This window comes from Babylonia areolata, chromosome 13, assembly GCF_041734735.1.
Source record: "Babylonia areolata isolate BAREFJ2019XMU chromosome 13, ASM4173473v1, whole genome shotgun sequence".
NCBI lineage: Eukaryota > Metazoa > Mollusca > Gastropoda > Neogastropoda > Buccinidae > Babylonia > Babylonia areolata.
This window is the reverse complement of record NC_134888.1, coordinates 670,903-684,935: the sequence shown is the minus strand read 5'-3', so window position 1 is coordinate 684,935 and position 14,033 is coordinate 670,903. Positions and strand designations below refer to the sequence as shown.

The 14,033-nt window shown below is 48.5% G+C and overlaps 1 long non-coding RNA gene across 1 annotated transcript; it reads right to left on the bottom strand.

Annotated features, from left to right (window-relative positions):
• Nucleotides 1-11,295: 11,295 nt before the first annotated feature.
• On the bottom strand, nucleotides 11,296-13,998 carry LOC143288772 (uncharacterized). Its single transcript, XR_013056135.1, has 2 exons — nucleotides 13,751-13,998; nucleotides 11,296-13,715 (listed from the first exon to the last, which is right to left on the bottom strand). It is a non-coding gene; the product is annotated as an uncharacterized LOC143288772 (long non-coding RNA).
• Nucleotides 13,999-14,033: the final 35 nt, after the last annotated feature.

Genomic DNA, 14,033 nt, shown 5'->3' with positions numbered 1-14,033 from the left:
TGAGACCCAGAAAGCAATCCGTCTGCTATCCAGTGGCAAAGCACCTGGCTCAGACTCCATACCAGCAGAGGTCTACAAGGATGGAGGCACTGTGCTGACTGAGAAGCTCCATCAGCTGTACTCACTCATGTGGAAAGAAGAGACAATCCCCCAGGATTTCAAAGATGCATCTATCATTCACTTGTACAAGCGAAAGGGGAACCGGCAAGCCTGTGATAACCATCGGGGCATTTCCTTGCTCTCCATCACAGGCAAGATACTTGCCAGGATCCTACTAAACCGCCTCACAGCACACCTTGACCAAGGTCATTTGCCTGAGAGCCAATGTGGATTCCGGAAAGAGCGCGGAACCACCGACATGGTGTTTGCTGCAAGGCAGCTGCAAGAGAAATGTCAGGAGCAAAATGCTGATCTGTTCTCCACCTATGTCGACCTCACTAAGGCCTTCGACACCGTGAGTAGAGAGGGACTGTGGAAGATCATGGCCAAGTACGGATGCCCTCGGAAATTTATTTCCTTGGTCAGCCAATTCCATGAAGGCATGCAAGCTCGAGTCCAGGACAATGGTGAAACATCTGCTCCTTTTGCTGTCACAAATGGTGTCAAGCAAGGCTGCGTCCTGGCTCCAACGCTGTTCAGCCTCATGTTCTCTGCAGTGCTTACTGATGCCTTCAGAGATGGCGATGTTGGAATCGGCCTAAAGTACCGAACAGATGGCAAGTTGTTTAACCTCAGAAGGCTTCAAGCAAAAACGAAGGTCATGACAGACATCATCAGAGACTTTTTGTTTGCTGATGATTGTGCCCTCAACGCTGGATCTGAAGCTGACATGCAACTCAGCGTCGACAAGTTTGCCACTGCCAGCAGGAACTTCGGCCTTACCATCAGCACGAGGAAAACTGAAGTTCTCCATCAGCCAGCCCCAGGGAAACCCTACGTTGAGCCCAACATCACAGTCAATGGTCAGAGACTCAGTGTGGTGGAGCGGTTCCCATACCTTGGCAGCACACTGTCACGAAATGCGACCATCGACGATGAAGTGAATGTCAGGATTGCAAGAGCAAGCGCAACTTTTGGCAGACTCAGTGCAAATGTCTGGAACAGAAGAGGCATTAGTCTTGAGACCAAGCTAAAGGTCTACAGAGCAGTAGTTCTCCCCACACTACTGTACGCCTGCGAAACTTGGACAGTGTACCAACGACATGCCAAGAAGCTGAACCACTTCCACACAACATGCCTAAGGAAGCTACTGAAGATCAAGTGGCAAGACAGGACCCCAGACACGGAGGTGCTTGCAAAAGCCACCCTTCCCAGCATCTTCACCATCCTGATGCAGTCCCAGCTTCGCTGGGCTGGACACGTGGCGCGCATGCCAGACCATCGGCTGCCCAAAAGGCTCTTCTATGGCCAGCTGCAACAAGGGAAGAGATCACACGGAGGTCAGAAGAAGCGCTTCAGAGATACTCTGAAAGTCTCTCTTAAAGCGTTTGATATCAACCCTGACTCCTGGGAGGAATCTGCAGTGGACCGTGACAAATGGCGTGCTGCTGTGCACAAAGGCGCCAAGTTGTGCGAGGCCAACAGGACTGCAGCAGCTGTTCAGAAGAGGCAGGCCAGAAAGTCACGGGCAAACAAGCTCCCTGACAATGATATGCCTGTCTTTGTCTGCCCCAACTGTCAGCGAACATTTTGTGTGCAGATTGGACTATTCAGCCATCTGCGCATTCACAGATAGATTCATGAGCATCCTCCCCCCCACCCCACCACCACCCTCCCCCCATCCCCCAGCTGGATGACAACAATGGTCATCATCGATCTCGATGGACACACCACCACCAACCTTTTCAGGTCTGCATTGGAATGAGTTAAAGGATTCAGTAGCTAACTACACCACTTCAGGTCTGCATTGGAACGAGTTAAAGGATTCAGTAGCTAATTACATCACTTCAGGTCTGCATTGGAACGAGTTAAAGGATTCAGTAGCTAACTACACCACTTCAGGACATGCAAGCTTATCATTCCTTGAAGTGAATCCAGCTTTTGTAAATAAAGTTCACTCAAAGTTCTTTAGAAAGTGAACCTGAAACATTTTCATTACCATGAAATACAGACATTATTATTTGTACATTACGACTAAATGCTTGGAATTCAAAATATTCCACATGATGTTTTCTGTAATTGCTCTAACACTATTTCTGTACACTATCAACCCTTATATAAACAGGGGGTAGATTTGAGCACAAGCTAAAGCGACAGTCAAGGTGTTTTATATGATTCCCATTGCATCAATAGTTGAAGTCCTGTACCATTCTGTTTTAGGGAAACTTACTGTAATTTTCATCGGTAAAATGTGTGTGTGCGTGCTGAAATGATTGAATGTATCTGTGTCAAAATGATCTTTTAGTCAATGGACAATGAACTAGTTAGAAGCATGGATTGAAGACCATGTGATTTTACATTTGGGAGGCAGATGCGAAATGAATTAATGAAAAATTCATGACTTCATGAGGGGCATTACAACTGCTGTAAAGATTTTTTTAAAACACCTGTTGATTTAGTCAAGTGGGACAGATGAAGCGATTGAATAGCTCACAAATTTGGCCATGAACATTTTTTTGTTGTTTTGATTGATCCCTTAACTTTACTGTTGATGTACAGCGTTATGTCATAAAAAACATGGTATCAGTGCTGTGTTGATGTACGCTATACGTCCACATACCATGCTCTTTCTGCTTCACTCATTGCAGAAGTCATCTGCATGGAAAAAACTCCAAGAAGACTTAACTCCCATGACATTTTGAGGTGTGGGGTGGTGGTGAAGTGTGTGTGGGGGTGTGACGGTGAGTGGAATGGGGAGATGCACTCTGACTTGCTTTCTTTCGGTCTTTCTCCTCTCAGTCCCTATGTGTGTTATGAGCAAACTGTTGGGAGTATATCATGTTATAATGTGTGTGTGTGTGTTTAGTGTGCAAGGTGCATTATATAAACATTATTTGCGTGAGTTTGGACAGTACATCTTTGGATGATTCTTTCTTGTAAACTGTTGGACCTGTGTTAATGTTGGCTCAACATGGTCTATAAAAGTATTGTGGGTCACAGATTAAAATTATTATTATTAGTTTTTTAAAATTATTTTTTTTAGCGTGATTGTAGCTCAGTCACATAATTATATCTACATACAACATTTTTAATTTTCTCTGAAACCAATGGATTTCAGGAAAACGTATTTCCTGATCCATGTATTTTGTAGACAAAGGGACTACCAGAAGAGGTTCTACTCTTTTTCTTGTCTTTTGGATGAGTGATTTGTTTTAAAATAAAACTGTGTTGGACTTCACACAAAGTAGTTCTGTTTAAAGGTGTTTTGAGATTTTACTTATAATTTCTTGTATTGTTTTGCTTTTAATTATCTGGTACATGAAATAGCCAAGAGTTTTGCTTAATTTTCTGTGCGAGTGATAGTGTTCAGGGATTATTCTGTCCACCATTTTATTCGTCAGTTGGCCGTGGATCTACAGGAGTTTGATGTAACTCAGACTGGACCTTGGTCATCAGTGTCATCTCTTGTGTGACTGCTTTGTCTTTGTGATCATTCGTCTTTTATGTGGTAAAATATTGAAGGAAATCCTTGTCCAAACTGTTAACAATATGAATGACTCTGTTCTTGATGGAAGCATTCCCCCCCCCCCCATGGATTTGATTTGAATTACCAGTTTGATCCAGCAGAGTTGTTTGTTATATTATTTGGTATATTATTTTTCTGTGTTTGTTGAATGTGATTAACAGTCTTTAGTTAGATTGAAATTGATTTAATTTGTGAATTGTATAAACTCTCCTCAAGCACCACTTTAACCCTGGGACTCTACACCTGGATTTTGGTTCACAAGTACTTTTGTTCTGTCTGGATATATTTCAGAAAAGGATATACTCGCAAATATGATTCAGTTAAATCTGCTCGTGAAAAAAATAGTAATTTGTATGATTTTGTTTTGTAAATGTTTTCATTTCAGGATGTTTCGCAGTTGTCTGACGTTTTAAACATGACCCTGTCCTGTTTTTTCCTCAATACCATAGAGACCGTTTATGCTTGTGATATGTCTGTTGTTGTTTTTTTATTTGTATTTCTTTTTATCACAACAGATTTCTCTGTGAAATTCAGACTGCTCTCCCCAGTGAGAGCACGTCGCTACACTACAGCGCCACCCATTTTTTTTGGTATTTTTCCTGCATGCAGTTTTTTATTTGTTTTTCCTATAGAAGTGGATTTTTGTACAGAATTTTGCCAGGAACAACCCTTTTGTTGCTGTCATATACTGTACCATGTCAAACTGATGCAAACTAGGCCTATTGGTTTGCTCTGCTTGGCCAAATTTCGCGCGGCTAACAGTGAAAAGACGGGCCCACCCGCTCTCAGCCAATCAAACGCCTCTAAAAACTATAAGCGCTTAATCATTCCTTTGGCCAAGGCTCTCCACGCCATCTTGTCAGGTTTACGCTCTGTCTCGTCTTACGCTTTTTTCGGCTATTCAGCGTATCCTTTTGGCCTTATTTTGTTGCATGCGGCTTGTGTTTATTGTATTCTTACATTCTGTGTACTCGATTCGACTCGGCACCCTCGATTCGTTCGATTTTTTCTGCCTCTAAGTCGATCCTGTCTTTCCTTTCTCTGTTGGGGGTCGGATTTTCGCTGGGTGCCTAAGCGCGGGTTCCATGCCTCGTGTGCCATACCACGAAGGCAGGGGATCATGATGCTGGGATTGAGACTCGGTAAGAGACTCTCCCAGGCCCGGAGCTCATGATTCCTCCCGATACGGACCACGGCGATGCGTCGTTAGACGCTGATCGCGGAGGCGACTTTCGTACCAGTAAAACGGTCATGAAGGGGACCGGGGGGAAAGAGGTACGAGCGTCGCCTCCCGAGGTGTCCCAGCGCGAGGCAGGGAGAAGGGTGAATGGCAAGTCGTCTCCGTGCTGTGGGGACTCGCAGCTAGGCGCGGACTCCCAAGGGGAGGCCGCGCCCGGCCATTACCCGGGTCCCCACTCGGAGACGGCCCTCACGTGCCCCATTGTTGTTCCCCCTCCTCCCTTCTCTGTCGAACCCCCTCCTCCACCTCCTTTTGGGGGGCGAGAAAAAATTTGGTTCCGGGGGGGGATCTCTACTTTGCCCACCCCGGGCCAAGCCACCCCAGTCTCCCCACGGGAGGGGATTCGGGGCGCGTGGCAACCTGCTCTGCAGGTCTTCCCGCTATCCGGCCGGTCTCCCCTGCTGGGGGAGGCCCGTGCGTGTCAGGCGGTTCCGGGCAGTCAGCCCGCTCGTCTTCGGGCGGGACTGACACCCAAGTCGGACCTGACCTCCCTCCGACTTGGCCAGGTTGTTCCCTTCATGGAGGTCAACGCACCAGTGACCCTTGGGGTTCGGGTCACAGTATGGCTGGTGCCCACAGGTGGTTACCCCCATTCTACCCGTACTGGGGCGCACCTAGGGTGCACACTGGGTTGCCGGGAGCACCAAGGGCCAGCCCCTTGTCCGCTCCCCACCAGACCCAACCCAGCACATCTCACAGGGTGACACACACAGCCCCGACAAGTGGGATCGACTTCTTGTCGGTCAGGTCGAGCTCCTCGACCAATATTGCCACTCTGTCCACAAATCGGGCCTCTGTCAACCCACAGGTGACCTCCACGGTCACAACGGCCTCCTTGTCAGGACCGACGGCTGCTCAGGGGCCCTACTCGGCCCGGCGGAGCCTGCAGTCCCCACCTGCCCAGCCCTCGGTCCTACAGTGAGATGAGTGGGTGTTTGTCCCCACACAGCACTCGTGGGTCACTCTTGCATCCAGGGACGCCCTCTCTGAAAAGGTGTGGCACCCACCATCCCAAGCATGGTTGGACCTACGGTCCACACGCTCCCCACCTGCTTCAGGTGTCAAGGACATAACAGTGGCGGCCATGGTCCCGGCTCGGGATCGTCCCAGCTCATCCCGCTGGGCTGACCACAGCTCACAGGACGCCCCAGTGGGTACATCCACTTGGGATGGCACCCAGCAGGGGATGGACTGCGAACAAGAGTGGGAGCCCCTGTCTTCGGATGAGGATGAACAAGCAGATGAGCACTCTTCACCCACATCCCAGGGGGGACAGATTGAGCCCGTGCCTCCCTAGGGACCAGCCTGAACCAAACTCGGACTTTGCCGAGCTCGAACTGACCCTCCCCAATAGGGTCACGTATGCCGAATCAGTCCCTCAGGCTACTTTGTTACCTTTGACCCTCCTTACGCCATGTGACTCTAACTCCAGAACCACAAGGCAACTCAGAGTGCCAGAAATGGTGCAGGTATGGCTTAATAAGCCAGCCCGCACTGTCAGGGGTGCTGCTTCCATCCCTCCTCCAGGCAGGGAGTCCCTCTCTGCCCCGGGCGCCTTTTCCCCGGGAAAGTTTCTTAAAGATTCCTCCAAGGGAGGGGTGTGGTCCTGGTACACACAGGACCACCCTGCCTACAGCGGAGCAGAGCCCTCCGCACAGGACAGGATGTTGGTCTCACAGCGCACCACCTTCCCCACTTCAGCTAACCTATACTTTAAAACGTTAGCAGAGTGGGACAAATTGGCCCGCCGCTGCCCCCTCGAGGTTTCCACGGCGTACACCTTCGACACGTTCCTTCACAGGGCCAATGAGCTGTGGGAACAGTGTCCGGTTAATCCGGACAAGGGGTCTCCTTCCTCTGTCCCGCCGGGCCTCTTCACCGACCAGAGGTTACACGCTTTTGGCAATAGGGTAGCATCTGGTCTCACGGCAGCTGCAGACACAGCTACCAGCCTTCACTTCAGTACTGTGCTAGCGCGACGTGATGCCATTTTCAGCCTCTCTAACATTCCTGTGGAGGAGAGGGCTGCCCTGCGGTCCATCCCAGCACAGCAGCACTCCCTCTTCGGCCAGTTCCCGCCCCATTTTGTCAGCCACAGGGCAGAGACAAACAGGGAGGTGGCCTCATATTTGGCCCACACCTCTCAGGGGCTCCAGGGTTCTATGCCATTGAAGAGACCGGCCACCAGGGCCCCTCCATATACCACGCCGCCTATCAAGGCAGCGTGTGCTGAATCAGTGGCAGAGGAATAAACCACCTTATGTCCGTCCAAGCCGACCGGCCATGCCCAAGGCCAGAAGGCAGCACCCCCAATGACTGGGCCCCGATTCAGCACCGCCAGTCGTTCAGCCCCTCCAAGTAGGAAACTTGTCCCGGCATGCACATCAGTGGTGTGTTCTGGTACTCAACGACGGGATTATGTCGGTGCTAGAGTCGGGGTACATGCTGTCTTGGGTGGAGGACCTCCCCCCTCTAAGATCCACTCCTCCTCCTTAGGTGCCCAGCTCGACGGAGCAGGAGAGCGTCCTAGAAAAAGAGATATCGCACCCACTCCTCATGGGGCTATATCTCAACTCTCGGACCCGGGCCCCGGTTTTTACGGCTGGTTGTTGGTGATTCCAAAGGTCTCGGGAGGGTGGAGACCAGTTTTGGACTTGTCCCCCCTCAACAAATTCCTCCCCAAAATCAAATTCAGGATGGACACACAGGCACAGATTCGGGAGACCATCCAACAAAGTGATTGGCCTACCTCTATCGATCTGGAAGATGCTTATTTTCATATACTCATCCATTCGGCATCCCGTCGGTACCTGAGGTTCGTGTGGAGGGACAAGGGGTTCCAGTTCCCGGCCCTCCCATTTGGTCTGTCCCTTGCCCCTTTCCTGTCTACCAAGGTGGTGCTGGAATTGGTGTCCATCGTCCGCTCGGAATCCATTTGTCTCTGTGTGTACCTGGACGACTGGCTTATCCTGGCCCAGTCGCAGGCCCTGTGCCTGAGTCATACGGCCAGACTTCTAGACCTTTGCTCCCAACTGGGCTTCCCCATGGACCAGCAGATATGCGATCTGTCCCCACGTCAGTCCTTCGACTTCTTAGGGATGAGATTCGACACGCAGTCTATGATAGTCTCTCTGGCGCCAGATCACTGGGACCGTCTGGCAGGCCTCCTCAGCCACTGGCGCCACTCCTCCCAAGATACAGCGCAGACACTTTCTTCCCTCTTGGGCATGATGGAGTCCACGGCACCTCTCATTCCCCTGGACAGGGTTCTCAAGCGCCCTCTCCAGAGGGCACTGAGGTTACGCCGGTCCCAGAGCACTCAGCCATGGGATACCCAGATATGTCTGGGCGAGTGGTTCCTCGAGGTGACATCAGAGTGGTTAATCACCCCCCTTCGGACACAGGGGGTGCCCTTAGCCCCACCTACTCTTCAGGTGGCACTCTTCACAGACGCCTCCTCCCTGGGCTGGGGAGCCCACATGGACTCACTTCATGCAGCAGGGACTTGGTCCCCGGAGGAGCGCCCATGCCACATCAATGTTCTGGAACTGGAGGCAGTTCGCAGGACTCTCCTGCACTTCATGGGGGAGGCCACTGGCAAGACCATCCGCTTGTTCACGGACAAGACGACGGTCGCATGTTATGTGAACAAATGGGGGGAGCGCACTCGGCAGACCTCTCCATGCGGACTGAGGCTCTCCTCCGTTTGGTGCCACAGCAAGGGCATTGCACTTTCAGCGAGACACTGAGCAGGAAAAACCAACTTCTTGGCAGATGCTCTTAGCAGGTCCAAGAGTGTCATACGCACAGAGTGCACCCTGGACAAGGACAGCCTTCAGGGGGTGTGGGAACAGTGGTTTCGGCCGATGGTGGACCTTGTTCAACAAGAGACTTCCCACTTCCGTCTCTTCGGTTGCCGACCCAGAAGCGTGGGCAGTGGATGCTCTCTCTCTAGATTGGAGCAGTCTGATTGCCTCCGCGTTTCCTCCCTTTCCAATTCTGTCCAAGGTGATACGGAAAGACAGATTGGAACACCCGCAGCTGATCCTCATTGCGCCGAAATGGCCAGCCCAGCCCTGGTTTCCGGACCTTCAGTCCCTGACACATGTTCCCACCCCTGGAACTTGAAATCTCATCTGCTGAGGCAGCCTCGCTCGGGCACTCCGCATTCCAATCCTCAACTGCTCCACCAGCACGCATGGCTGCTGTGCGGTCGGAACTGTCAGCATCACCATCGAAGTCCTCGACCCCTCGGTCGGCCTCTGTGTCGGCTGCGCTGACCCAGGGGTGTGCCTCCTCTGACCTCCTCTCCATAGTCACCAGAGCAAGGAGGCAGGGAACGGAGACTTTGTATGACTTTCGCTGGAAGAAATGGTTGCGGTGGTGTACAGCTCAGGGCATTACCCCTACGAACCTTACGAGCATGCAGCTGGCCAACTTTCTGGCTCTCTGCTCCTCGGTTCTCATCCTGTCTGCTAGTTCTGTGCGAGGGTACAGGTCTGCCTTCTGTACCACAATGCAAACAGCTAGGTGGTTCCGCCTTTGAAGCGGATTGCCTGCTCAGAGAGGTGGCTAGGGGTGCCCCCCTGAAGGAAGCTAGAGACCCCAGAAGAGTGCCCCTCTGGGACTTGTTCCTGGTGCTGGATTTCATTCGAAAACAGCCCTTCCTACCATTGGGGACTATTCCTTTTGACATCCTCACCCTCAAGACCACTTTCCTTCTGTGGCTGGCCACAGGCAGTCGTAGAAGTGAGCTGCATGGGCTTAGTGGAATGCCACAAGATCTGGCCTTCCACAGAGATGGTTCCATCACTATTCGTTTCCTTCCAGAGTTTCTGGCTAAGAACCAAGACCCTGAGGTTCCTTCCCCCTCTCTGAGGGTCAGACCTTTGTCTGATATTCTTGCCCAAGATGATGAGGATAGGCACCTGCCCTGTTCGGTGTCTCAAATATTATTGGGATACGTCTCGCCATAGGCGTTCTTCTCAGAGGTGTCTGCTCATCTCCCTCAATGAGAATTACAAGAAAGACATCGCTGCAGGCACCATTTCCCGCCAGGTTTCCCAAGTCATTCGTAGAGCCTACTCTCATGCACACAGGGATATCAGCTGTCTTCATCCCAGAACACACGAAGTGCGGGCCATAGCTACTTCGGCTGCTTTCCAGCACTCAGTGCCAACGCAGCATGTCTTGGAGGCAGCCTTCTGGCGGTCTGAGAATCCCTTCATCAACTTCTACCTCAGGAATTTCCGTATGACCAGGGCTGACGGTTCCAAGGGGATTTCCTTTGTTGCGGCTAACACTGCCGTCTCAGTTACAAGGGCTCCCCATATGAACCAGTAGGCGTTGCCCTCCTCCATTTGCTTTAAATTCTGCATCAGTTTGACATGGTACAGTATATGACACCAAAAGGAGGAGTTTGTATTATACTCCATGTTTGGTGTTACATATACTTACCATGTCAAACTTGAATGCCCGCCCGTCCGTCCCTGCGTCTCCGCCGTGGTTCTCATGGAGCATTTTTGTTCATGGCCACGGAATGATTAAGCGCTTATAGTTTTTAGAGGCGTTTGATTGGCTGAGAGCGGGTGGGCCCGTCTTTTCACTGTTAGCCGCGCGAAATTTGGCCAAGCAGAGCAAACCAATAGGCCTAGTTTGCATCAGTTTGACATGGTAAGTATATGTAACACCAAACATGGAGTATAATACAAACTCCTCCTGTTGCTGTGGGTTCTTTTACGTGCGCTAAGTGCATACTGCACACAGGACCTCGGTTTATCGTCTCATCCGAATGACTAGCGTCCAGACCACCACTCTAGGTGTAGTGGAGGGGGGAGAAAATATCGGTGGCTGAGCCATGATTCAAACCAACGTGTTCGGGTTTTCTCACTTCCAAGGCGGACGCATTACCTCTAGGCCATCACTCCACAGTGATGAACCCCCTCCGTTCTACATTTTATGATTTAATATGAGGTACCTGTATATGGAGCTGCATTCTTCAAAAGAATGAGCAGTTGTACTGAAATTGGCACCACATGCAGGCCTCAAATTGTTATAACTGTACTTGTGGCTTTACTAAATTGTTATGACTGTACTTGTGGCTTTACTAGACTAAATTGTTATGACTGTACTTGTGGCTTTACTAGACTAATTGTACTTGTGGTTTTACTAAATTGTTATGACTGTACTTGTGGCTTTACTAAATTGTTGACTATTTGTGGTTTACTAGACTAATTGTACTTGTGGCTTTACTAAATTGTTATGACTGTACTTGTGGCTTTAGTCTGCTTTACTAGACTCATGAGGCGATTATAAAATAAAGCATTTGGCTTGACCAGGTTGGGTGAAAGAATAAGATCGGTTGTTTTTTTAATCAATTTTTATTCCAGTGCACACAACACACATGAATCAAACCACCACACCCAACAAATGATAGGGATACAGGTTTATTTCCGACAGATCAACAAGAAATACAGTTCATGTCAATCTCAATTCAGGTAGATTCATTGTTACTTATTCAGAAGACATAAGGGGTTTGAAACAACAGCAACACCAGCAAACAAATTGAACATCATGCATGAACACATTGGGTCACAGTATTTCATGTGCTGATGAAGCTTAGTGTGTATAGAACTGGTACATTTTGCTGAAAAATTGACAAAATGTCCAAGCACCAGTCGACTGTCAAGGTTGATTCATGTTTTCCAAGGAACACAATGTGTAAACAACATGCCTACATTCAAAAATATTCTTGGATTTCAGCTAGCCTGTATTAACATTTTATCCCCGAATGTTCATTACCCTCAAAATATACAGGCAGTCCGAGGGATCTAAAGTTAGTCAAGGCTGGTCGATTCTTTCACTTGAAATGTTTTCTGTAAACATGATTGTTATGGGCAGCTTATTTTTAGGCATCGACAGGTGACAATAAAAAGGAAAAAAGTATGACTTCCCTTGCACTGTGTGATCAACTAGTTTGTCTTGCTACACATTTGGTGCTTCTGTGATCATCCATGGCGCCTCAACAAAAGATGAAATGCTATATTTCTCTTCGGGGCATTTTCTGCCTCGGCCAGCCTATTGTGGAAAAACGTTTCAACTGGATCCAAGTCAGCCTCACAATTCAAACAGGAGACTGGACATACAAATTTGATGAGTAGGACTGAATATGAAGTATGACAGCAGTTGTGAAAAGATTTCCCCAATGACAATTTTCTGCCAACATTTTAGGCCACTCTTTCTGCTAAGTGAAGACAATCCAGCACCATTTCTGCAGGTGCCTCCACCAATCCTAAAGATATCCTTCTGGGTGTTTGCCAGGGCCATTTGCTGAAGACTTGTTCAAATGCTGAATTTCAACTACATGTCCGACATACTCATCTTCCCAATGTTTCACCCACAGCAACAACTTTTCCTCAAAACGTGTACTTTGATCAACCTAGCAGTATTAAATCCCCTACAAAGTTATCCAAGCCAAACACTTCAAACCAGGCAGTGGCACACCATCTGACTGATGCCTGTGACCCACCAGTTATGTAATATTCATCTATGTGGATTATCCAACCTCCCATCAGGCAGTGTTGGAACTGCACCACATGGTACAGTACCTGTTCTGCCAACGTCTACCAAGCCATACCAACTCTTCAACCTGCACAGCTTGTCTTCCTGGTTCGTTTCAGTAAAGCCCATAATTCAGAGACATGACTGTGTCAAGATAGTGATTGGAATAGAATCTTGTAGAAACCAGTTCTGTTTCCAATGACCATTGTTGGCATTAATTGCAAGCAGAAGAAATAATGCACAATAGACAGTGCTTAAAAGTCACCCAAACTCGGTTCAATGTAGGAAAATGTGACCACTGCCCCTGGCTGGTAAGTAGGACATGATGAATCACAATGAAACAATTAGCTCAGGTGTCAAACTGCACAACAAGGTTCCCACAGATCAAATCCAAAAAAAGGAATAACTTTTAAAAGACTTGTGTTTCACCTAAGTCTGAAAGAGCAAAGCAAGTAGAAATGCTGCAGACAAAATCAAAGGCACTTATATGTATTGGCTGACTGAACATATACGATTCAAGCTTTAGTTTGCATAACCAAGGTGAAGGAATGAATGCAACACGAGCATGGACCAGCTCAAATGCATCCTGTTGAAGGCACAGTTTGAGACACTCCCTTTGGGAACAACCAGTTTTACACACAGAAAGTTGGACAGGAAGCAATAGCAAAACACCGCTGATGGGCTGTTTAACTTTGGGAGAGGAAGTGATCAAAATAGTTTTCAAATCAATTTAGCTGCTGCCAATACCCTTCACTTTTTTGATTCATACTTTTTATACAGTGTATTTTACACAATGTACAAGCCACATGTTGAGACCATTATCTGATTTTCTAACGCTTGCTGAATATACCAACACCATGTCCCACCAATTTTCTCACACTTACTATATACAGTGTTGAACATAACAGGGGTTTGCTCACGCATTCACCTACACATGCATGTCTGCTTCTCACTCAGGCTCCTCTGAACACAACATGGCTCGAGATTAAAATGGAGTGAGAGACTGCCAAACAAATACTGATTCCAATCCTTCCCAAACAATACAAGAACCATTACTGAACACACCAGCTAATGAAACCACATGTACATCTTTTTCACATCACACTCCCACACACACGCTATGTACTCACTGAAGTAGGAGAAGGATCTCTAGGTGGATAGACAGAGCAGTCACTACACACACACACAGATACCTGACAACAGTTACTACACACACACATACTTGACAACAGTTACTACACACACACACACAGATACCTGACAACAGTCACTACACACACACACAGATACCTGACAACAGTTACTACACACACACACACAGATACTTGACAACAGTTACTACACACACACATACTTGACAACAGTTACTACACACACACACACAGATACTTGACAACAGTTACTACACACACTGAACCATTCACCTTGGCTGGAGTGGAATTAGGTGCACAAATGAAAAAGGAGTCCCTTTTCCTTTTGGACAGACACACATTCAATGAACACATGGCTTTAATGGCAGAGACCTCATGGATGCCAGACCCAGTCACTACTTATTTTCTATACTTTCCTATTCAGCTCAGACCCCCCCCCCCCCCCAAAAAAAAAAAA